Source organism: Lepus europaeus, chromosome X, assembly GCF_033115175.1.
Source record: "Lepus europaeus isolate LE1 chromosome X, mLepTim1.pri, whole genome shotgun sequence".
NCBI classification, from domain to species: Eukaryota; Metazoa; Chordata; class Mammalia; order Lagomorpha; family Leporidae; genus Lepus; species Lepus europaeus.
In genome coordinates this window covers 53,098,179-53,123,444 of record NC_084850.1, presented here as the reverse complement: position 1 = coordinate 53,123,444, position 25,266 = coordinate 53,098,179, and the positions used below count along the sequence as shown (strand labels likewise).

General features: G+C 38.1%; 1 non-coding gene across 1 annotated transcript; it reads left to right on the top strand.

Annotated features, from left to right (window-relative positions):
• The first annotated feature begins 4,833 nt into the window (after positions 1-4,833).
• LOC133753921 (small nucleolar RNA SNORD72) lies at positions 4,834-4,907 on the top strand. The gene has a single exon (XR_009865151.1). It is a non-coding gene; the product is annotated as a small nucleolar RNA SNORD72 (small nucleolar RNA).
• The last annotated feature ends 20,359 nt before the right edge of the window (positions 4,908-25,266 follow it).

Sequence of the window (25,266 nt, the reverse complement as noted above, 5' to 3'; positions counted from 1 at the left end):
CTAATACCTCTGGCCAAAACTTCCAGAACTATATTGAATAGCAGTGGTGAGAGTGGGCATCCCTGTCTGGTACCAGATCTCAGCGGAAATGTTTTCAAATTTTCCCCATTCAATAGGATACTGGCCGTAGGTTTTTCATAAAGTGCTTTGATTGTATTGAGGAATGTTCTTTTTATACTCAGTTTGCTTAGGGTTTTCATCATGAAAGGGTGTTGTAGTTTATCAAATGCTTTCTCTGCATCAATTGAGAGAATCACATGGTTTTTCTTCTGCAGTCTGTTAATGTGGTGTTTCACGTTGATTGTTTTGCGAACATTGAACCATCCCTGCATACCAGGGATAAATCACACTTGGTCTGGGTGGATAATCTTTCTAATGTGATGTTGCATTCTATTGGCCAGAATTTTATTGAGGATTTTTGCATCTATGTTCATCAGGGATATTGGTCTGTAATTCTCTTTCAATGCTGCATCTTTTTCTGGCTTAGGAATTAAGGTGATGCCAGCTTCATGGAAAGAATTTGGCTGGATTCCCTCTTTTTCATTTGCTCTGAATAGTTTGAGGAGAATTGGGGTGAATTCTTCTTTAAATGTCTGGTAGAATTCAGCAGTGAATCCATCTGGTCCTGGGCTTTTCTTTGTTGGGAGGGCCTTTATTACTGTTTCAATTTCTGTGTCAGTTATGGGTCTGCTTAGGTTTTCTATGTCTTCCTGGTTCAATTTAGGTAGGTTGTATGTGTCCAGGAATCTATCCATTTCTGATAGATTTCCCTGTTTGCTGGCATACAAGCCCTTGTAGTAATTTCTGATGATTCTTTTTATTTCTGTGGTGTCTGTTGTTATGTTTCCTTTTTCATCTCTGATTGTATTGATTTGAGTCTTTTCTCTTTTTTTTTAGTTAGTTGGGCCAATGGGGTGTCAATTTTGTTTATTTTCTCAAAAAACCAGCTCCTCGTTTGGCTGATTTTTTGTAATTTTTTTTTGGATTCAATCCTGTTGATGTCTTCTTTGATTTTAATTATTTCTCTTCTCCTACTGGGTTTGGGTTTGGTTTGCTGCAGATTTTCTAGATCCTTGAGATGACTTGAAAGCTCATCTATTTGGTGCCTTTCCAATTTCTTGATGTAGGCAACTATTGCTATAAACTTTCCTCTTAACACTGCTTTTGCTGTATCCCTTAGGTTTTGGTATGTTGTGCTTTTATCCTCATTTACTTCCAGAAAATTTTTGATTTCTCTTTTAATTTCTTCTATGACCCATTGTTCATTCAGGAGCATGTTGTTCAGTATCCATGTGTTTGCACGTGCTCTAGGGATTCCCGAGTTGCTAATTTCCAACTTCATTCCTTTATGGTCTGAGAAGCTGCATGGTATGATTCTAATTATTTTGAATTTGCTGATTCTTGCTTGATGGCCTAGAATGTGGTCAATCCTAGGGAAGCTTCCATGTACTGCTGAGAAGAATGTAAATTCTTTCTGTGTAGGATAAGAAGTTCTGTAGATATCTGTTAGGTCTATTTGATCTATAGTGTCGTTTAAATCTACTGTCTCCTTGTTGGTCTTCTGACCTGTTGATCTGTCTATCTTTGAGAGTGGAGTATTGAAGTCCCCCAGTACTATTGTATTGGGGTCTAAGTCTCCCTTTAATTCTCTTAACTGGTCTTTTAAATAAACCAGTGCCCTGTAATTAGGTGCATATACATTGATAATCATTATATCTTCCTGTTGAATGGATCCCTTAATCATTAAATAGTGCCCCTCTTTGTCTCTCCTAACAGTTTTTGTGGTAAAGTTTATGTTGTCCAATATTAAGATGGCTACGCCCGCTCTTTTTTCATTTCTGTTGGCATGGCATATCTTTTTCCAGCCTTTCACTTTCAGTCTGTGTGCATCTTTGTTAGAAAGATGTGTTTCTTGTAAGCAGCAAAAAGATGGGTTTTGTTCCTTAACCCAATCAGCCAATCAGTGTCTTAACTGGATTGTTCAGGCCTTTAACGTTTAATGTGACTATCGATAAGTAGTAACTTTACCCTATCATTTTTGGGTTTCCTGTGATCTTTTGCTGTGAGGTTTCCTTCCTTTACCTTCTTTCATATTGGTTACCGTGTTTCTGTGTTTCTGTGTGTAACACATCTTTAAGCATGTTTTGCAGGGCAGGATGAGTGGCGATGAATTCTTTCAGTTTCTGTTTGCTGTGAAAGGTCTTTATTTCACCTTCATTTACAAATGAGAGCTTTGCAGGATATAATATTCTGGGCTGGCAGTTTTTCTCTCTTAGTACCTGGGCTATGTCTCGCCATTCTCTCCTAGCTTGTAGGGTTTCTGATGAGAAGTCTGCTGTGAGTCTAATTGGGGATCCTCTGAGAGTGGTCTGATGTTTCTCTCTTGCACATTTTAAGATCTTTTCTTTATGTTTCACTGTGGTGAGTTTAATTACAATGTGTCGTGGTGAGGATCTCTTTTGGTCATGTTTATTAGGGGTTCTATGAGCTTCCTGTACTAGGATGTCTCTGTCCGTCTCCAAACCTGGGAAATTTTCTGCTAGTATCTCACTAAAAAGGCCTTCTAATCCTTTCTCCCTCTCCATGCCTTCAGGAACTCCTAGGACCTGAATGTTAGGTTTTTTAATAGTATCCTGTAGATTCCCGACAATATTTTTTAGATTTCTAATTTCCTCTTCTTTTCTTTGGTTTGCCTGTTTCCTTTCCTGTTCTCTGTCTTCTAAGTCCAATATTCTCTCTTCTGCTTCGCCCATTCTGTTTTTAAGGCTCTCTAATGTGTTTGTCATTTGATCTATTGAATTCTTCATTCCATTATGGTTTCTCGTCACTATCACTGTTTCTTGTTCTACTAGTTGTTTCATTTCATTTTGATTTCTCCTTAATATTTCATTTTCACGAGAGAGATTTTCTATCTTGTCCATTAAGGACTTCTGTAGTTCAAGAATTTGTTTTTGAGAACTTCTTAATGATCTTACCAATTTTTTGAGATCCGTTTCTTGCATTTCTTCTATCTCATCATCTTCATAATCTTGAATTGGGGTGTCTTTTTCATTTGGGGGCATCATAGTGTCTTCCTTGTTCTTGTTATCTTGGTTTCTACGTTTGTTTGGCATCTTTGGAGGTGTGGCCAAAGAGCTCTGTTTGGTTCTTCAGTGTTAAGGCCCAGGGTAACTCATCCAGATTGTTCTCTGGCTTCCTCTCTTGCTCTCTCTCTGTCTCTCTTTTTTTTTTTTTAGCCTCAGTTGGGAAGAAATTCCACACAGCTCACCGGGTTGCCTAGGCTAAGGAGTTTTTTGTGGTCCCCCCCACACCCCCTCGTGTGAGTTCAGACCTCACTCTAAGCTTCCCTGCCAATGTCTCGGGTTACCTTTCCTTCCAGGACCGGGGCTCAAATTCTGCGGCTGGGCTTCTGTGGCTGGACTCGCTGTTTTCCCCACTCTCGCGGCTCCCGTGTCCGCAGTGCGGCTCGGTATTTCTCGGTGCGGCTCGGCTTGACTAGGTGCAGCTCGGCGCGGCTCAGCGCGGCAGTGGGCCACCTTGCTCTTCCCGTAGGTCCTCCGTGTCACATCCACTAGATCCGGAAGAGTTTCCCCTCCGTTTTTTTTCTGAGTCTCTTCCTGAGGGTACGGTAACTCCACTTTTGTTAAACTTTCTTTTCGCGAACTGTTGGTGCGCACCCTCACTCTTCCGCCATCTTGGCTCCGCCCCGTCCCTCTATTTAATTTAAATTAGTCCTCTTTCTAAGCTCTTCAGTGACTCTGCCATGAAAAAAATATGTTCAAATTAAAAGAAAATTTTCTTGATTAAATCCCCTCTCCACACTTCCAAGCCTTCAGTTGTCTATTTATGACTATGAGCTTCATTTGACTAAGTTCTATTTCTAGGCCACTAAAATCTCATGCAAAGATGTATTCAGCATTCCATGTGGTGTCATTTTCTGAAGGGGGTGAAGTTTCATCTCCAATGCCTTACTATCCTTTTTTTTTTTTTTTACAGAGTTTTAGAACACACAAACCAACTGTTTTGATGGAATAGCTCCCTTCTGTTCTTGCCATGCTATGCATGGATTCTGATGGTAAAGAGTGAATTCATAGCCTGTGATATACTGGAGAACAGTTCTCAATGGAAAAAAGTCACTATCCTCTGAGAAAAACTTGATATTTTCTAGGTCTCTGAAATCCAAGCTAAAATATCAACTTTTTTTTAAAGTTCTCACAGGGGCTGAAAAATCTGAGGTCTACTACCAATAACCCCTTTTCTTCCTTGGATGGGATGCCCCTAAGGCCATCTGAAAATTTTTGTTTGAGACTTTAAGGAATGTAAATCAATTAACTAGGTTCAGTGGCTGTGTTGCTCTTTGTGGCATCTTCAAAGTATTTGGAGGGTTTGGCTTGAATCTCAGATGTTCAGATTCAAGGATTTCTGATCTTCAGAAATGGAATCAACCTGAGTTTTGGATCATATAATGAAACAGAGTAATGTACAAGAAACTCAGAGTTTAGCTCCATGCATCAGTATCTTCAATGTTCTTATTATTGAATCAAGTCACACAGAATAAGCATTTAATATATGTCAGGCATTGTCCCATGTGTTTTTCATTCACACAGTTATTTAACCTTTATAACAACCCTAGGAATTGGGTAATATTGCAATTCCCACTATATATGAGGAAGCTGAATTAACAATTCACCTCATGACCACAAACTCAGCAGTTCAGATTAGTTGACAGCAGTTTTGATAATAACAAAGGTCTGTCTGACTCCAAACATTACAGTCTTAACCACAATCTTATATTGCCTCCTGATGCATTTAATACGGCTACATGAAAAAATGAGATTATATGTGATGTTGCAAATGTCTGAACTTATGAAGAAAATAATGATTTTCACGTTTAACTGAGATAAGCAAAAAAAGAAAGATGAAAACAAAGAGAGAGAGAGAGAATATGAAATGAGCATGCAATGACCATGGTTGTGTTGTTTTCATAGTAAAGCAAACTCTAAGAATGAAACTACTCTAAGCTAACTTTGAGAGAAAGCTGAAAATTATCCTAATATCTAAGAAAACAGCTTTGGAAAAAGAACACAGCTTTGAACTGAAAAAAAATTCTAGATGAGGCAAACCTATACAGGAAGAAGTAGCTATGGGGAGCAGGAAACAAGAGACTTCTAACTTGAATGGAAAGGACGAAAATAGTCTGAAATTAGACTGTAGTGATAATTTTGCAATTCTGAATACACCAAAAACCACTGAGTTTTACAATGTAAAAGGGTGAATTTTATGATATGTTAATTATATTTCAATAAAACTATTATTTAAAAAAACAAGAGGTGAGAATGATATCAGAAGGCTTAAGAATGTGTTGGCAGAAACTTACCTCAGAAATAGAGATATAAAATGCTCATTGTCACTTGTGATCTTACACTCTGAAGACACTAGGAGTCCTATTCCCAAGCTTTCCAGGATGTTTAAAACACAACAGCACTGAGGCCAGCATTGTGGCGTAGCTTGTAAAGCCATCACCTAAGATGCCAGCACCCCCAGTGGGTGCTGATTTGAGTTCTGGGTGTTCCACTTTCAATCCTGCTCCATACTAATAGCCTAAGAAAAGCAGTGGAAGATGGTCCAAGCACTTGGGCCCCTGCAAGTCACATGGGAGACTCAGATGAAGCTCCTGGCTCCTGGCTTTGACCTGGCTTAGCCCTGGATGTTGTAGCCATTTGGGGAGTGACAACAGATGGAAGATATTTCTCTCTCTCTCTCTCTCTCTCTCTCTCTCTCTCTCTCTCTCTCTATCTCTGTCTCTCTCTCACACACACACTCTTTCTCTCTCTTACTCTCTATATATAGCTCATTCAAATAAATATTTAATACACACAAACACACACACACACACACCAGCATTGCCTTACCACACTGCAGTGACTCCCTTCAGAATTTGCATATGGCAGTAGGAGTGGGTGGAAAACAGAGTACCCAGCTACACTGAGCTTTCTTTCTTTGGGTACATTTTAGTAAACATGCAAATCCAATTTTTAACCCAATCCTGGTTGTGGAGAGTTATAACAATCTGATGTGTTAGACTTGCATTGTCATCACTGGAAACCCAAGAAAAGCACCCTCTAAACTGATGATGAAAGATCTTAGGACCTATGCAGAACATCATACAATCTTTCAGGCTGTGGTATCATATTGGGGCTTGATTACATACCACATGTGGAAGACTCAAAGGAGGCTAAAATATAGCTCTTTCTCTCCAAGACTTCCAGACAGTTGAATTATGCTCCTTAAACCAATCTCTGGCCTGGAAACAAGTTAGAGTATTTATGGTTATGTCTTCACATACACACCCAGCACTTATGATCATTTGACCTGTTTCTCAGCAGCCTAAAGTGTTCCTTTATCTAGTAAGAGAGACATCGAACATGACTTTCTCCCTTGATTAATTGATACCAAGGGCAGGTGATAGCTCTATTGACTTCTTCAATCACTCTCCAGAAGTGGCCCTTTCTATTGAATATTGCCCTAGCTTCTGGAAACAATCTCAGTAAACAACACAGGGGTCTTATTTTTTAATCAGCTATTGAGAGAATACTGATAAACTGTGACCTACCTGTGAACCTGGACTTAGAACTATCTACTGTTAATAAAGATGTGATCTTGTAGACAGAACAATATATGAGTTTGACTAATGATGGTGAGGACTTTCAAATAAACCATGAGTCCTAAACTGTCTACTCCTAGTCAGTCTTGTTTATCAACACTGAAGAAGTCATAATCTGTATAAACATCAATGTTTTATTAGGAAACAGAGGAACATGAACATCTTCTCTACACAAACAATTATTTGATGACCTTCTCCACTGAACTCCTTTTCAACTAATGGCAGTTTGGAATTTTAGCATCATCCATTAATTTCAAGAGTAATTTCCCCTGGTTTTGCAGCACCTTCTTTAATGTAACCTGTGATCTCGATGCCATACATCTCTGTTCTTAGCAAAGTGAATAATGTCCTGGTTTAATGTCTGTTTAAATGGGACATGCTCTCATGTCCTGTAAATCAATGGGGCCAATTTATATAGGATCTCTTGTGTCCATTTAGAACCCCAAAATTCCATGGTTAATACTACAGGCTTCCAGAGAAGTTTTAATGGGCAATACTGAAAGGGCAGACTCAATACCTCACTTTATGCCCTGCTTTATCAGAGTAATTTCATTTTTATGTTTGCTCTATTAAGGCTCTACAAAACGTTTTGTTAGAAAATAAGCAATTCCATTGGTTAAAAATTTAACAATTTCATATACCATTGCAACATACACAGACATGGTTAACCATAATCATGGACAGACTCTCCAAGTAGTGAAATTAGAGTGGCATGAAAATCTCTGCTAAAAATACATAGTTAAACTTGTCATACATTAATTAATCTTTCATATCCATTTTTAAAGAGTATCTGTAAGTTTTATTTTTTGTGTAATATTTAATACAAGATATCTGAAGTCAGACAACCAGTGAGTTGATCCTTTTTAGGAACAAAATATTTAAAATGGCAGGAATTCAAGAACAAGAATATATATTTGCATTTAAGCTTTTCAGTCACTATGCAATGTTTTTTTGTTTTTGTTTTTGTTTTTGTTTTTGACAGGCAGAGTGGACAGTGAGAGAGAGAGACAGAGAGAAAGGTCCTCCTTTGCCGCTGGTTCACCCTCCAATGGCCGCCGCGGCTGGCGCGCTGCAACCAGCGCACCACGCTGATCTGAAACCAAGAGCCAGGTGCCTCTCCTGGTCTCCCATGTGGGTGCAGGGCCCAAGCACTTGGGTCATCCTCCGCTGCACTCCCGGGCCACAGCAGAGAGCTGGCCTGGAAGAGGGGCAACTGGGACAGAATCCAGCGCCCCTACCGGGACTAGAACCTGGGGTGCCAGCACCACAGACGGAGGATTAGCCTATTGAGCCACAGCACCGGCCGCAGTGTTTCTTGATTCACCAAGGACGGTAACAGTCAGACATTGGAGAAAAGATGATATGAGAAACATCTTCTATTTCTTCTAAAGAGGTGAGTAATAATATTCTTCTAAAGAGGTAAGTAATATTTTCATAGCAAATTTTTCAGCTCAAAGTGCAGTCAAATACTTCCAGTAATTACATAGAGTGACCAGCATGGTGGGTTTAGCAACTGTTTTAGTTAGGGTAGGGGTCAGGGAAGATCCCCATGGAGGTGATAGGTGGGATGAGATAGCAACAAGAGAAAACCAACACTATGCAAGATATGTAAAGTGACTCACGTTGAGGTCAGAGGCAATTTATGCAATGACTAAATAAGATTAAGCTTGGATTCGTTAACATTTACAAAAGAGTAATCCAGGGGCTGAATGCAGAGGAGGGCAAGAGAAGAGTTGAGAAAATCATTAAGGAGACTATAACACTAGTTCAGGTGAGCAATAATAGTAATTTGAACTGCAGTGGTAACAGGAGATTTTGAAAAGTGGAAATATGTAAGAAACACTTTTGGAAGTAAAGTTGAGAGCATTTGATGACAGAGTGAATGTGAGTTGTGAGAAAAAAGGGAAATCACGGGTGATTCTTCAGTTTTATCATTATGCACATGGGTGAGTTTTAGTGCCTTTAAGTGAGACAACAAATATTGTATAATGAACAGATATCTTTGACCAGGGCCAAGGAGGGCAGGAGAAATCAGTTACGTTTTAAACATATCATGTTTGTGATTCCTATTGGACATCTAACAAATGTCAATAAGCCAAATGGAATATAGGTCTCTGTAGTAATAGGGAGCTATAAATTTGAGAAATATTAGCGTAGAAATTATATAAAAGCCATAAAATGAAATTATATCACCTATGTAATGAGAGTAGATGGAAGTCAGACCAGTTAAACCCTGGGTAACCCCAACTTTTAGAGGCCAAGGAATGGGAAGCCAACAAAGGATCAAAGAAGCACTCTGTCAGATAGGAGGGAAACCAGGAGAGTATGATGTTATAAAAGTCCAGAATGCCACATGTAGAAGAAATGGGGTATAGTCACCTATGTGGACAATTTCTAAGAGGCAATGTAAAATAAAGACAGGGTTTAAGTTGTGATGTGGGATACCCACATTCCATATCAGAGTACCTGGGTTCAATTCCTGTTGCCTCTGCCTCTAACCCAACTCCTTGCTATTGCAAACTATGGAAAGCAGCAGGTGATGATTCAAGCACTAGCTTGGGTCCCTGACACTCACTTGGGAGTCACCAATGAAATTCTGGGCTTTTGGCCTAGTCCAGACCTAGTTATTGGAGGCATTTGGCAAGTGAACTAGTGGATGGAAGATATCTTTCTCTTTCACTCTCTCGCAAATCAATCAATCAATCAATAAAAAAAATAAAATGAATTTGTTAAAAGAGAAAAGTGATTCTTGACTTTCAGGCTTTGGCTAGTAGCTGGAATATTTGAGAAAGGGCAAGAAATTAGTATTTCCACTCTTTCTGAATTCCTGTCATCTTACTGGCCACCTACATTTTGAGATACACAAACAGACATAAGTAGTAGAGGACACATAAAGGAAGTGGGAGAGAAGTTGAAAAGAAATCGTTAGAAATGAGCATCTCCTCATTCCTAGTCGTTGCCTGATATTCTCTTGGGATGAGCTATGACCAGGTAAAGCCTAGTAGATCAAATCTTCTAATTCTGGGGAGCAAAAGTCAATAACATCACTATAGCTCTATAGCTCATAGAAAGTCATACTTTGTCCACAGATAAATTTGATTTGATTTGAGCACAAATCAATTGCACACAAATCAATAGATTCAAAAGGTGCACAGGAAGTTTCCAAAATTAACCCTGTGCAAACAATATTCGAATCATTTCAGCAGAAAGATGGGTAGGCAATTTAAAACCACAGCATATATTTAAGGAAGATATCCTAGAAGATCTGGTAACTTTTGATGATTGCAACATATAAACCTCTGACCCTATCCTGATGCACTATCTTGCTGGTCTATGTTGAGCTACTTTTTTCTCCATTGACTTGGCTGTTCTCCAGCACATATTGTCTAACACATGGTAGATATAAGGCTTCTAATCCAAACTGTAGAAATACTTAGATTTGGAATTATCATTAGGCATGCAGCACTGGCTCATTGGAAAATAAAATGTCCATCTATCATTGGGTCTAAATCCCTTATATTGAAATTAATGGAAATTAATTCACTTATTGCAGTGTAGAGATGTGTGTGTGTGTGCGCATATGTGTACATAAACATGTTCAACTGTGAAGATACACTCTAATACATAGACACATGGTGCATTTGAGAAATGAAATATTTAGGACGATCAACCCAGCAGCATTTACTTCTATTAAGGGCCAAGAATTTGAGCCAAACTTTATTTTTCATAGATATCATTTTAAAATTATTTTATATGTGCTCATTTTTAAGGTAAACTATATTTGTATAGTTTCAATATGTTTTTCCTGTAGATCTGTTTAAAACGTGGTTCTGTGACCTCATATGTCATAAATGACTCTTATACAAGGTTAACCTTAATGTTCTTGTGTAAGAACCTCAGTTGCATAAAGATGTCTTGGGGGGCATTATAATTTGTATGTCCCTTTGCCAAAGAGCCCCAGAACCCTGTTTTGAAGTTCTTATGTACAACCTATAAAACTACATTTTCTTCCCTTCATATCAACTTTCATAGAGCGTGGCTAAAAGTGTACCTGCCCGAGGAAATCCTGCTACCTCCTAATTATCTGCAAGCTTGGAAACCAGATTCAGAAGGCCATTGGAACTATAAGAGGAATAAAAGTTAATAGGCTATCAGTAAAGTTTCAGGAGACAAGAATTAAACACATTTTATATAAAACAATGAACACATTGAAAATAAAATTAAGAAAATGACATTTATAAGTCCTCCAATGAAAATGAAAGATTAAGGCTCACATGCAACATGTACAAGATTTGCCTACTGAAAACTACAAAATGCTGATGAAAGAAATAAAAAGCAACCAAATAAATAAAGGAACATACCGTGTTCTTAGATTGGAAGACTGTATGGTAAAGGTGTCAGTTTTTCCACATTAATTTATGTTAGATTTAAGTAATTCCTGCCAAAATCCTAGCAACATTGTTTTAGACATAGACTAATTTGTTCTAAAATTTACATTAAAACATACAGGCCCTATAATATCTAAAACATCCTGACAAAGAAGAACAAAGTGGGAAAAATCACTCTACTTGATATAAAGGCTTACCATATACCTAAAATAATCAAGGCAGTGTTGTATTAGAGGGGAGGACAAGCATATAGATAAATGGAATAGAACTGAGAAATCAGAAATAGACTCATACAAATATGCCTGGCTTAATTGACAAAAATACAAAAATAATTCAATGAAGTCTTTCCAGCAGTGCTAGAATAATTGGACACTCTTAGTTTAAAAAAAAAACTTAACCTAAAGTTCATACTTTTATTGAAAATATCACGAAATGAGTCATTCATTTAAATTTAAAACAAAATGGCAATATTTAAGAAAGAGTAAGAGAAAAATTTTGTGCTCAAAGGATAGAAAAAGGTTTATCTTTGACAATCTACAAAAGTATACTCTAGATAAGGATAACTTGAGGAACTCTACTCCAACTACATAAATGGTCTTCTGTAAAAGATACTGTTAGGAGGATGAAAAAGATAGATAGGGAGAAAGTATTGTAACCGATATGCTCATCAAAGAACTAGTATCTAGAATACATGAAGAACTCTCACAAGTCCACAGTAAAAAAGAACAAATAATCCAAGTAGAGCATGAGCAAATGACATGAAGCGACATTTCACCAATAAGGATATACAGATGACAAGTAAGCACATGAAAAGATGTTCAATATCATTAACTATCATTGAAATGCAAATTAAAACCACAATGGCATATCACCACACACTTATCAGAGTACTGTAAATAAAAAAGTGACAACAGCAAATGCTGGGGAGAATGTAGAAAAACTAGATTACTCATATGAATATATTGCCACTGGGATTTTAGATGATATACCCATTCTGGAAAACAGCTTGGCAGTTTCTTATAAAATTAAACATGCAACTACTACAAGATCCAGCAAGAGTATTCTTGGGCATTTATTTTTGATAACTAAAAATTCACAGGCACACAAAAATCTGCACAAATACACCTTTCTTCATAGTAGCCAAAATTTAGGGACAACCTAGATGTTCTTAAGCAGGTAGATGGTTAAACAAATAGTGGTACATTCATAAAATGGAATATTACTCAGTGGCAAAAAAGAATGAGCTGTTGGTAAAAGCAACAACTTGGATGATTCTCAAGGGAATTATGCTCAGCAAAGGAAAAAAGCTACCACCAAAAGCTTACATAATACATGGATTAATTTACATAACTCTTAGAAATGACAAAACTGGGGCCAGCGCTGTGGTGTAGCAGGTAGGGCTGCCGCCTCCAGTGCCGGCATCTCATATGGGTGTCGATTTGAGTCCTGGCTGCTCCACTTCCGATTCAGCTCTCTGCGATGGCCTGGGAAAGCAATACAACATGGCCCAAGTCTTTGGACCCCTGCACCCACATGGGAGACCCAGAGGAGTCTTCTGGCTCCTGGCTTCAGATTGGTGTGCTCCAGCTGTTGTGGCCACCTGGAGAGTGAACCAGCAGATGGAAGACTCTCTCTCTCTCTCTCTCTCTCTCTCTCTCTGCCTCTCCTTCTCTCTATATATAACTCTTTTACATAAAATAAATAAATCTAAAAAAATGACAAAATTACTCAAATTGAAAACGTATTTGTGATTGCCAGGGGTTATTAAAATGGTAGTGCTGGATGGAGGAGAGTTTGGTAATAAAAGGGCAATACAGAGGATTCTTGTGGTTATGAAACTGTACTATATTTTGACTGTGGTGATGGTAGTTACACAAATCTGCTCATGTGATAAAATTGCATAAAAGCAAATACACACACACAAACACACATCTGAGTTCAACTAAAACTGGAGAAATCTGAATATGATAGTGGGTTTTAATATAAATGTTGTAGTGTAATATATTTTATAGTTATACAAGTTGTCATCATTGGGAGAACATTAAATTGACTCAGGATATCTCTATACTATCTGTTATAAATGCATGTAGTTCTGATTTTCCCCAAATGAAATATTTTAAAAATTGTTGTACATTTAAAAATTAAGTAGATAATATAAAGTCCATGTCCTAAAATGAATGCTTTTCTTACACAGAGAGAAGCTCTCCTTTATGCTCTCATTTCAACCCAAATTCATTTTTCAGAGGCTCTTTTCTCCCTTATAACCTGTTCTCAACTGGGTTCCCAACTGGTTAATTTTCAGTCAGCTCTCTTTCTTTCTCTTTATGACTTGCATTTCTTTGTCCCTTGACATGTTTCAAGTGCACTATAACCACTGAGAAAAGGCACTTATTCTCTTAAAGATGCCTTTGGAAGATAATTGAGTATAAGAAGGTTACCATTGTGGAATCTGGGCCTGGAAGCAAATGGTTTAAATCTAGAGGTAAATGGTGGAATAAGGAGGGGATGAGATACAAATAATGTTAATGGAAAAGATTCTTCCTCATTATTCCTTCCCCTCCTCTGTCTTTGCATACTCTCTATTCCTCTCTTGCTTCTCTATCCTGTGCCTGACAAATACCGAAACCCACCTAAACACCAGGCAGGTTGTTAGGGATGGAGACAATAGACTATCAAATAAATCATATATTGAAACCGTCACAGTCAATCAGAATGACTGCAGGTCCATGGCTGATGTTTGCACCCAGAATTCTGTTTTGCTTCTGCTGTGTTTGGACAGGATCAGCCCAAATGTGGTGATCAAATCTGCCCCCATTTTGGTAAGATTCCAGAATTTGAGCTTGTCTTTCTTTTCAATTTTAAATTCGCTAACAATATTTTGGTGTCCACCTGCTGGCTCCTGGAATTTTTGACTCTTTTTTCTCTTATGTTGGCACTGTCAGTCCTTGTTTATTAGGTCACCACACAGCCCTTTAGCTGAGGGACCAATCCCTGAAGTTAAATTGCTTAAGTTCAAGTTACATAGTTTTACTCTCTAGCTGGGGGACTTTGAGCAAAAACAAATTCCTCTGGGTCTTGGTTTCCTCATACGGTAAGTGTGTCTAATAGTGGTTCCTATATCTAAGTTGTAGAAAGGACTTAATGAGTCCAATGAAACCAATTAGAAAGATGCCTAACATATAAGAAATGAATGCAGGAGAACTCATTACTAATATGCTGGCCACATAGTAAATGCTGATACAGTTTAACTATTATGACTACATTACTAGTATTATAAAAAATCCAGGAATGAGCTGTCCTTCTGCAATGTCAATGTGAGAAACTCTGATTTCCATCCTACTCATCACTCCACCTAAAAATTGCAAAATACATATTTTTTTCCAAGTGTCCATATATTATGCAAAGGCAGATCACATTCAGGGCCCTAAAACAAATATCAACAATTTTACAAGAACTGAAATCAAACATAGCATGTTCTTTGATTCCAATGGAATCAAATTAGATCCAAGAAGGGAGATATAATAGTAAAATCTCTAGATACTCAAGTAACTAAAGAATACACTTACACAAGGGAACCTCAAAAGTTCATTGAAAATGGAATTAAAAGTTTATTTTGGCATGAAAAAATTTGAAATCCATGCACAGTTTTTTTAAGATCCATTCTCCATGAATTTTTTAAGACTTCCCATAAATAATCCATGAGTCAAAGAAAACGTCTCATGGAATATTTTTAAAATACATGGAAATAAATGAAAAGGAAAATGCCAGTCCCAAAGAGAAAAATATCATTTGTTTTCCCTGATCGGTGACAACTGAGCGCCAAAGGGGAAACCTGTTAAGTGAAATGGACACTATAAGCAACAATGAACTGATCAGCTCCTGTCCTGACTTTAGATGTACAATGTAATACTTTATCCTTTTTAGTATTTGTTGTTGTTGTTGTTGTTCTAGTACTATTGGTTGAACTCAGTAATTAACACACAATTATTCTTAGGTGTTTAAATTTTAACTGAAAAGTGATCCCTGTTAAATCTAAGAGTGGAAAAAGAGAGGGAGGAGATGAACAATTTGGAACATGCTCAATCGGACTGGCCGCAAATGGTCGAGTTAGAAATGTGCCAGGGGAATCCAACACAATCCCATCCAGATGGCATGTACCAATGCCATCGCACTAGTCCAAGTGATCAATTTCAGCTCACAATTGATAGCTCTGATAGGTCTAAGAGTCAAAGAGATCACACAAGCAAGACAAGTATCTGCTAATACTAACTGATAGAATCAAAAAGGGAGAGAAAGATCCAACATGGGAAATGGGATACACAGCAGACTCATAGAATGGCAGATGTCCTAAACAACACTCTGGCCTCAGAATCAGCCCTCAAGGCATTTGGATCTGGCGGAAGAGCCCATGAGAGTATAGCAGGTATGGAAAGCCAAGATATCATGGAAAAAAAAAAGACCTAAATGAATGATCTCTGTGAGTGAGATCCCAGTGGAAAGAACGGGGCCATCAAAGAAGGAGGTACCCTTCTCCGAAGGGAGGAGAGAACTTCCACTTTGACTATGACCCTGTCGGAATAAGATCAAAGTCAGCGAACTCTAAAGGCTTCCATAGCCCTGGCAACTCATGACTAGAGCCTAGGGAGATTACTGACGCCATGAACAGGAGTGTCAAATTGTTAAATCAGCAACAGGAGTCACTGTGTACTTACACCCCATGTGGGATCTGTCCCTAATGTGTCGTCTAAAGTGAAGTGATGCTATAACTAGTACTGAAACAGTATTTTTACACTTTGTGTTTCTGTGTGGGCACAAACTGATGAGGTCTTTACTAATTATATATTGAAGTGATCTTCTGTATATAAAGAGAATTGGAAATGAAAAAAAAACAACCTGGTGTTAAAAAGGAAAGGGCATAAAAAATTAATTAATTTGAAAAAAAATTATGTAGGTTCTCTGTCTTTAATGTGCTGTACATTGCTATTTAATGCTATAATTAGTAATCCAATGGTAGTTTTTTTCAATTTATGTGCTATATGGGCAAAATGTTGAAATCTTTACCTAATATATACTAAACTGATCTTCTGTATACAAAGAGAATTGAAAATGAATCTTTACATGAATGGAAGGGGAAAGGGAGCGGGAAAGGGGAGGGTTGCGGGCGGGAGGGAAGTTATGGGAGGGGGGAAGCCATTGTAACCCATAAGCTGTACTTTGGAAATTTATATTCATTAAATAAAAGTTTAATAAAAAAAAAGAAAAGGAAAATGCATCAAATTTTGTGGGATACAGCTTTGCTGAGACAGAAAGGTATAACAATAAATATAGGCATTAGGCAAGAGGAAAGTTTAAAAATAATAGTCTAAATACATGAAGAATAAAAAAAATAAACAGATCCACAGTAAGCAGAAAGAAATATTAAAAAGGAGAAAACAAGGGAATTGAAAACAAAAATAAATAAATTAAATAAGTAAGATTCACTGCCCTCTATAAAGACTGATAAAGCAAAAGGAAAAAGGAAAATCACAAATTTTCACAGGGGAATAAAATAAATACTATTACTATAGACTCTGTCAAGAGTACAAGGATAATAAGGGAATACTATGAAAAATCTGCATGTGCAATTTTGAGAACTTAGGTGAAATGGAGAAATCCTCAAAAAAACAAAAATGACCCCCAATCTACCCAAAATAATAATATGGACAGCTCTGTAACTGCTATGGAAATTGAAATTACAATTTCAAAATTGGCAAAAGAAAACTCTCCAAGCCAGGCTGGATTCACCAGACAATTCTACAAAACATGTATATAATCAATATCAACTCTACAATCTCTTGCTGAGACTAGAGAAGTGGGTGATGCTTCTCAATTCAGTTTATGAAGTTAGTATTATCCTAATATCAAAATTAGAGGACACACACGAAAGACAATTACAGATCAATATTGCTCATAAATATAGACACAATAACTCATCGAAGATTAGCATTTAAAATTCAGCAATACATAAAATGAATTATAAATGATGACAAGGTGGAGTTTATTACAGGGATGCAGGATTGGTTCAGTATTTAAAATTCATTAATTGGGGGCTAGCGCCATGGCTCACTTGGTTAATCCTCTGCCTGCGGCGCCAGCATCCCATATGGGAGTCGGGTTCTAGTCCCGGTTGCTCCTCTTCCAATATAGCTCTCTGCTGTGGCCCAGGAAGGCAGTGGAGGATGGCCCAAGTGCTTGGGCCCTTGCACCCACATGGGAGACCAGGAGGAAGCACCTGGCTCCTGGCTTCGGATCAGTGCAGCGCTGGCCGTAGCGGCCATTTGGGGGATGAACCAATGGAAGGAAGACCTTTCTCTCTTTCTCTCTCTCTCACTGTCTAACTCTCTCTCTCTCTCTCTCTCTCTCTCTCTCTCTATATATATATATATATATAATTCATTAATGTAATTTATCGTATTAGCAGTTTAAAAAATAAACATTATGAAACTACATGAATTGATACAGAAAAAGCATTTGGCAAAACCCAATACACATTCAAGGAAAAAAGATTCTCAAAAATAGATATTGAAGCAAATGTCCATGACTTAGTAGAAAGAATCCACAAAATGTCTCTAGTTAACAATATCATTTTGGGGGGCTGGTAATGTGGCATAGTAAGCTAAGCCTCCATTTGTAGTGCTGACATCCGATATGGGCACCTGCTCATGTCCCAGCTGCTCCTCTTCCACTCCAGCTCTCTGCTATGGCTTGGGGAAGCAGCAGAGAATGGCCCATGTGCTTGGGCCCCTGAGCCCACTTGGGAGACCTAGAGAAAGCTCTTGGCTCCTGGCTCCTAGCTTCAAATCTGGCCATTGCAGCCATTTCAGAAGTGAACCAGAAAATGTAAGACCTCTCTCTCTCACTCTCTCTCTCTCCTCCTCCCTCCCTCTCTCTGTAGCTCTGCCTCTCAAATAAATAAATAATCCTTTAAAAAAGTGTATAATTTTTGTTGAGAGATTGAAAGACTGAATGTTTTCTTCTTAGGTTTGGAAACAAACCTTACCACTTTTGTTCAAAAGAACGCTCAAAGTTACATAGTACAATAAGGCAATAAAGGCTATGCAGGTCACAAAGGAAAAAAAAATCCTTATTTACAAGAGACAAGATTGTGCATATAGAATATATTCAAAGGCTCTACAAATGTCTCCACTGTTGAAGAACAGCTTTTTTTCCCCTCCTCACACTATTTGGTGAACCCTTTACTTACTGTAGGGTTAAACTGATGAGTATAAAGGAAACTGAAAATAGATCTTTATAAAAATTAAGAGTGGGAATAGGAGAGAGAAGAGGAAGAAGGGTGGGAGTGAAGGTGGGAGGCAGGGTAGCATGGGAAGAATCACTATGTTCCTAAATCTGTATATATGAATTATATGAAATTTTTATACCTTAAATAAAATTTAAAAAAACACATTGTCTAGAACTGAATGTGAGATCAGCAAGATTTCAATATACAAAACATTCATAAGAAAATTGTATATATATAACAGCAATAAATATGTGGAGACTGGAATTAAAAATACAATACTAGTTATAATTATTAAAACACAAAGTATTTAGTTTTAATCTAACCAAACATGTACATGATTTACATGCTGAAAACTATACAATTTATGAAGAAAGTAAAAGAATATCTACATAGTGTGTTCACAGATTGGAAGATTCAGCATAAAAGATGTCAATTTTCTGCTACTTAATATATGGGTTTAACTCCTAACCAATGACTATCAAAATGCCAGCAAAATTTTTTAGATATGGTAAAAAGCATTCCAATATTTTATAAAAAGGCACAGGAACTCAAATAGCTAAAACAATTCTGTAAAACAGGAGAAAAATGGTAAAATCAGTCTACCTGATTTTGGGAACTACTACGCAGCTGCAAGACAGTGTGGTATTGGCAGAAAGACACAAAATAGATCATTGGGACAGAATATAAAATCCAAAAACAGATCCACATAAATATGTCCAACTGATTTTTGACAAGAATGTGAAAGCAGTCAAATAGAGGAAAGATAGCTTTTCCAACAAATGATGGTAGAGCACTTTGACATTCAAGGAATAAGAAAATAAAACTTGACCTAAACCTCTAAATTATTGAAAAATCCCTCAAAATGGGTCACTAACTTAAATGTAAAACCTAACACCATAAAACTTATATAGTATGATATGTGATAAAAAAAAACACATCAGGAATTGCAGATAGGAAAATCAGTTTTAGAATTGCCACCAAAGGCATGATCCATAGAAGTAAATATCTGTAAAAAGATATTTTAATTTATGAAAATTAAAGACTTCTTTGAAAAAAAAATGTTAAAAGGATGTAAAAGAGACTGGCATTTTGGTGTAGAGTGTAAAGCCGCTGCCTGCAACACTGGCATTCCACAGGGATGCAAGGTCCTGGCTGTTCCACTTCCAATCCAACTTCCTTTTAATGGCCTAGGAAAAGTAGCAGAAAATGCCCTAAGTGCATGGGCTTCTGCCAACCACATGGGAGACCTGGATGAAGTTCCTGGTTCCTGGCATCAGCTTGGCTCAGCCCAGGCCGTTTCAGCCACATAGGGACTGAACCAGCAGATGGAAGATTGATCTTCCTCTCTCTCTAACTCTTTCAAATAAATAGATAAATAAATCTTTAAAAAATAATAGTAAAAGGATATGAACAATCAAGCTACAATGGGGAAAATATCTCTAACACTCATCTGACAAAAAAAAAACAATATTTAGAATATATAAAGTAATCCCAAAACTCAACAGTAAGCAAAATAAAACAAATTAGAACATGGGCAAAAGACATTCAATTGAAGAGACATTCCACTGGGGTGGCTATACAGATGGCAATATACATTCCATTGGGGTGGCTATACAGATGGCAATTAATTACATGAAATGATGTTTACCACAATTAGCCATTAGTGAGATGCAAATTAAAACCACAATCAGTTGTCACCAGATACCAATAAGATTGACAAAAATGAAAAATTGCAACTGCACCAAATGTTGACAAGGATGTAGAAAAACTGCACCCATGCAATGCTTGTTGTACTGTAAAATAGTAACCACTATGGAAAACAGTTTGGCTGTTTCTTTAGAAACTAAATGTGCAAACACTATTATGACTCAGCAGTTGATTCTTGGACATTTGGCACATTATTGAAAACTTCTTCACAAATCCCAATAGCAATTTTATTCATGATACCTAAAACTGTCTTCAAAAAGTAAATGGTTAACCAAACCATATTATATTTATACCACCACGAATACTAGTAAGCAATAAGAAAGGAATAGTTAATGCATGATTCAACCTGTATGAATTAAGAAAATTATATTGAATGAAAAAACACCAATGCCAAAGGTTACATACCACATAACACTCTTGATATAACAGTTTTGAAATGACAAAATAAGATAGACTAGTGTTTCCAGAGATTAAGATATGGGAGGAAAGTACATGTGGCTACTGAAGGACAACATGAGTGCTCCTTTGGCAATGGAAGAACTGGTTTTCTTAATGCTATCAATCCTGATATCCTGACTGTGATATTAAACTATATACAGTCTACAAGATGTTACAATAGCAGAAAATGGGTAAAGCATATGTTAGATCTCTCCCTATAGGGCCAGCACTGTGAGTAGTGGGTAAGGTCGCTGCCTGCAGTGCCAGCATCCCGTATGGCACTGGCTCAAGTCCAAACTGCTCCACTTCCAGTCCAGCTCTCTGCTATGGACTGGGAAACCAGTAGAAGATGGCCCAAGTCCTTGGGCCCCTGCACCCACGTGGGAGACATGAAAGAAGTTCCTGGCTTCTGGCTTCAGATCGGTGCAGTTCCAGCCATCGTGGCCAATTGGAGAGTGAACCAGCAGATGGAAGACTTTCTCTCTCTCTGCCTTTCTTCTCTCTCTGTATAACTATGACTTTCAAATAAATAAATAAATCTTTTTTAAAAAGAATCTCTTCCTATTGTGTTTTACAAATTTATAACAATCTGTACCATCTCAAAAAAATGTGTTAAACTGATTTGAGCCATTCCTTCATTGCTTCCTTTTCTCAAGGTGGTGGCTCCATTGCATTGTTCATTATATTTATTTCCCTATCACTTTTGCCTAACTAAAGAACTAAACCCTTGTATAATGTATGTCAACAGACAAACTCCCTTCTAGGAGAAAGTGGGAAGGTAGAAAATGTACATTAAGAAATACACATCAATTAATGCAGTTATTGGAGGACTTCAAAAAGTTTATGGAAATAGAATTAAAATATAAGCTTACTTTGGTGCAAGAACTTGAAATTCATGCAGTTTTTCATAATACGCATGTTTTCATGAACTTTTTGAAGACCTATGTGTTAATAGATTTCAAAAAAAATTTTTTTGGGGGGGCTGGCACTGGTAGCACAGTGGGCTAAGCCTCTGCCTACAGTGCCAGCATCCCATATGGGCGTCAGTTGGTGTCCAGGCACTCTTGTTTCATCCAGCTCTCTGCTATGGCCTGGGAAAGCAGTAGAAAATGGCCAAAGTAATTGGGCCCTGCACTATTGTGGGAGACTTAGAAGAAGTTCCTAGCTCCTAACTTTGGATGGGCTCAGCTCCACCCATTGCAGCCATCTTGGGGAATGAACTGGTGGATGAAGACCTTTCTGTCTCTGTCTCTCTCTTGTCTGAAATTTTGGATCAATATCAACTTTTTTTTTTAGACAGGCAGAGTGGACAGTGAGAGAGAGAGAAAGAGAGACAGAAAGGTCTTCCCTTTGCCGCTGGTTCACCCTCCAATGGCCGCCGCTGCCGCCGCGCTGCAGCCGGCCTACCACGCTGATCCGAAGGCAGAGGCAGGTGCTTTTCCTGGTCTCCCATGGGGTGCAGGGCCCAAGGACTTGGGCCATTCTCCACTGCCTTCCCGGGCCACAGCAGAGATCTGGCCTGGAAGAGGGGCAACTGGGATAGAATCTGGTGCCCCAACTGGGACTAGAACCGGTTCTAGTCCTGGTGCCGCAAGGCGGAGGATTAGCCTGTTAAGCCACGGTGCCGGCCCCAATATCAACTTTTAATTCAATTTCCCACAAGCTTTTTGAAGCCCCTCATGCTGTGGGGAAATTTCTAGCCTTCATAAAGGAGAATGAAATCCCCAAGTAAACCATACATATCATACAATAACCTCAACAATACTGATCTCCAGTGTTTCAAAGCCACAGCATTTGGAGTTAGAGATTCTATTTTTTTAGTACTCAAGACTACAAAGATGATAACCTCAGGTTCATCCCACCAAAGCCTATAGCTTCTTCACAATTAGGAATCAAAGAAATCTATGAACCTGGTTGGTGTTGGGGCATGGTGGAGAAATGAACTGACTAGATCAATATCTTGAGATACCCTTTGGATACAAACCAGTCAGCCAATTTAATTTGAAAAAAATTGAAAAGAAAGGAAACAATGGAATGACAACAAATCATTTACTACTCTTCTTTAAGAAATACCTAGATCTCTGTGGAAATATCTACTTGTCTCAGCCAATTTTCTGTTTCTATAACAGGATACCACACAATGGATAATTTATAAAGAAATGAAATTTATTCTTTGCCATTCTGGGGGCTGAGAAGTTCAATATCAAGGTGCCAGCCTCTAGAGAGCACCTTCATGCCACATCATAACATGGTAGAGTGGCAGATGAGGATGGATGGGACATAAGGAGGAAATCAGCCAGATGCATCCTTTTACATTTTTCATTTATTTATTTTCATTTTTATTTGAAAGGAAGGGAGAGAGAGAGAGAGAGTGATTTTTCCATCTGCTGGTTCACTCACCAAACTTCCAAAGCAGCCAGGGCTGATGCAGGCCAAACCCAGGAGTCCTGAGTTCAATCCAAGTCTCCCAAATGGGTGGCAGGGACCTAACTACTTGAGCCATTACTACTGTTATCCAGGATCTGTATTAGTAGGAAGCTGGAATTGGAAGCAGAGATAAGACTTGAACCTAGGCACCCCAATATGAGCTGCAGTTGTCCCAAGTAGTGGCTTAACAGCTGGACCAAATGCTAGCCCCCAAAAATCATCCTTTATCTTTTTATTTATTTTTATTAAAATAAGGAGAAAAGATTTTATGCATTCCATAGGTACAGTTTCAAGAAGACAACCACAGTTCCTTCACTTCCCCATCCCTCCCCCCTCTTTCTTTCATCCTTTCTAATTAGGAACCTACTCCTCTGATAACTAACCCACCCATTCTCCAGATAACAGCATTAATCCGATCAAGAGTGCTCATAGCATAATTACTTCTTGAAATCCTCACCTCTAAATATTTTTACAATGTAAATCAAATTACATTTGGGAAGCATCAGTGGTTACAATGTGACACAAAAAGCAGGTAGAAGAGCATGGAGCCAATATACTATTTATATCTGTGGAATCTTGCGACTCACTGGTTCTTCACCATGTATCATATCTTCTTTCCATTCCTCACTCCCACCCAATCCAGGATCTGGGCATTATGTCATTTTGCCAGGCTTTCTCCAAGTGTTAACACCAGCCCATTTCTGGAGTCTAAGGAAGGGATTCCTGTATTTGGTTGGAAGGCGAGTTAAGGTTCTCTAGCTCAGGAATCTGACCATAAGGTCAGTATATAGATACTGTATCCATAGCACCATTACCTCTGACAATTATCATGTCAGAGATTTTTGAGGCAGAAAGTTGGCCTCCAAAAGAGGATGAAAGATCCTCCCATCAGACACAACTATTTCATTTCCAATGCCTCTGGTAGTGCTTCTGAACCACTCTCAGACTCCATAGTCCCAGGAAGCAAGAAGCAAATGGATATCATATCTCATTATGCTCATGATGAGAGAAATAAATTGAGTAGGAAAATGTTCATAATATTTGTGAATTTCCCACATTAAAGGGAAATTTTGAGGGTCTCCTGTGACATACAATCAATGTGAATGTATCTCCAGTGAGACTTTACCAACTCTTAGAGAAAGAAATGGAATCAAGCTTTATTAGGAAGTTTCTTTCCTGAGGAGCTCTTTCCGAGGATTAGACAATGTCCTCTGGGGAAGTCAGTCTCTGATAGATCTTTTACTAAGTGAAAAGATACAAGTGCCCTTTCCACTCGACTAAAATGAAATTAAAGTGTAAAATATGGTTTCAAACCTAGCCAATGCCCTAAACCAGAAAAGGATATGTTTCACATCAACCATGGTCAAACTGAAGGGAAAAAAGAAGTCTAATCAGAAATATTCATAGATAACACACTGCATGCCAAACACATTTATAAAAATTTCATAGATATACAGAAAAATAAAATTAAGACAATTCATTGTGAATGCATAGTTAAGAAAATCAGGGAAGGACAACTGGAGCCCAGGAGACCTGTGTTATAGTTCTGACTCTAACATGACCATAGGAAAGTAATTTATGCTCTATAGGCTTCATCTTTCCCATTTATAATCTGAAGAAGGTTGGACTAGATCCTTGAAGGTCTTTCAGGGGTCAGCTTTGTGGTGCAGTGGGTTAAGGTGCCAGTTGTGATGCCAGAATTGCCCATGAGTGCTGGTTCAAGTCTCTGCTCTCCAATTAAAATCCAGCTCTCTGGTAATGAGCCTGGGAAAGCAGTGGAAGATGGCTCAAGTACTTGGGCCCCTGCTATCCATGTGGGAAACCAGGATGGAGTTCTGGGCTCCTGGCTTCAGGCTGGCCCAGCCTACACCATTTGGGGAGTGAACCAAAGATGGAAGATCTCTGTCTCTCTCTTTCCCTCTGTAAATTTCCCCTTCAAATAAATAATATAATTAAAAAATAATAAATAAATACAGGTCTTTCAAACTCAGACATTTACTCAAAAATAATAAGTATATAAAGATGGAAAGGGGATAGATGAACAAACCATGCAATAAAATTCAGCCTTTTTAAAAGATGAATTCTTTTCTATTTCAAGGACACTAGGTATCCTCTCAAAGCTTTGGGGTCAGTGGAATTGGAGAGCCATAAAAGTCCAATGCCAAGCTAGAGAACATTTCCTCTCCAAGGATCAGTAAATGCAGTCAGGAAAGTTGGTGACTCATTTTAAGAATGCCTCAAGGGAATTGTAGAGGGCAACCCCAAAGTCAGATTCAAAGTTTCTGGACTCTCCTTTATCATCATGTGCTGTACAAATACAGAAGGATTGGAAGAAGATTCCTATCAGAGCCATTACTTTG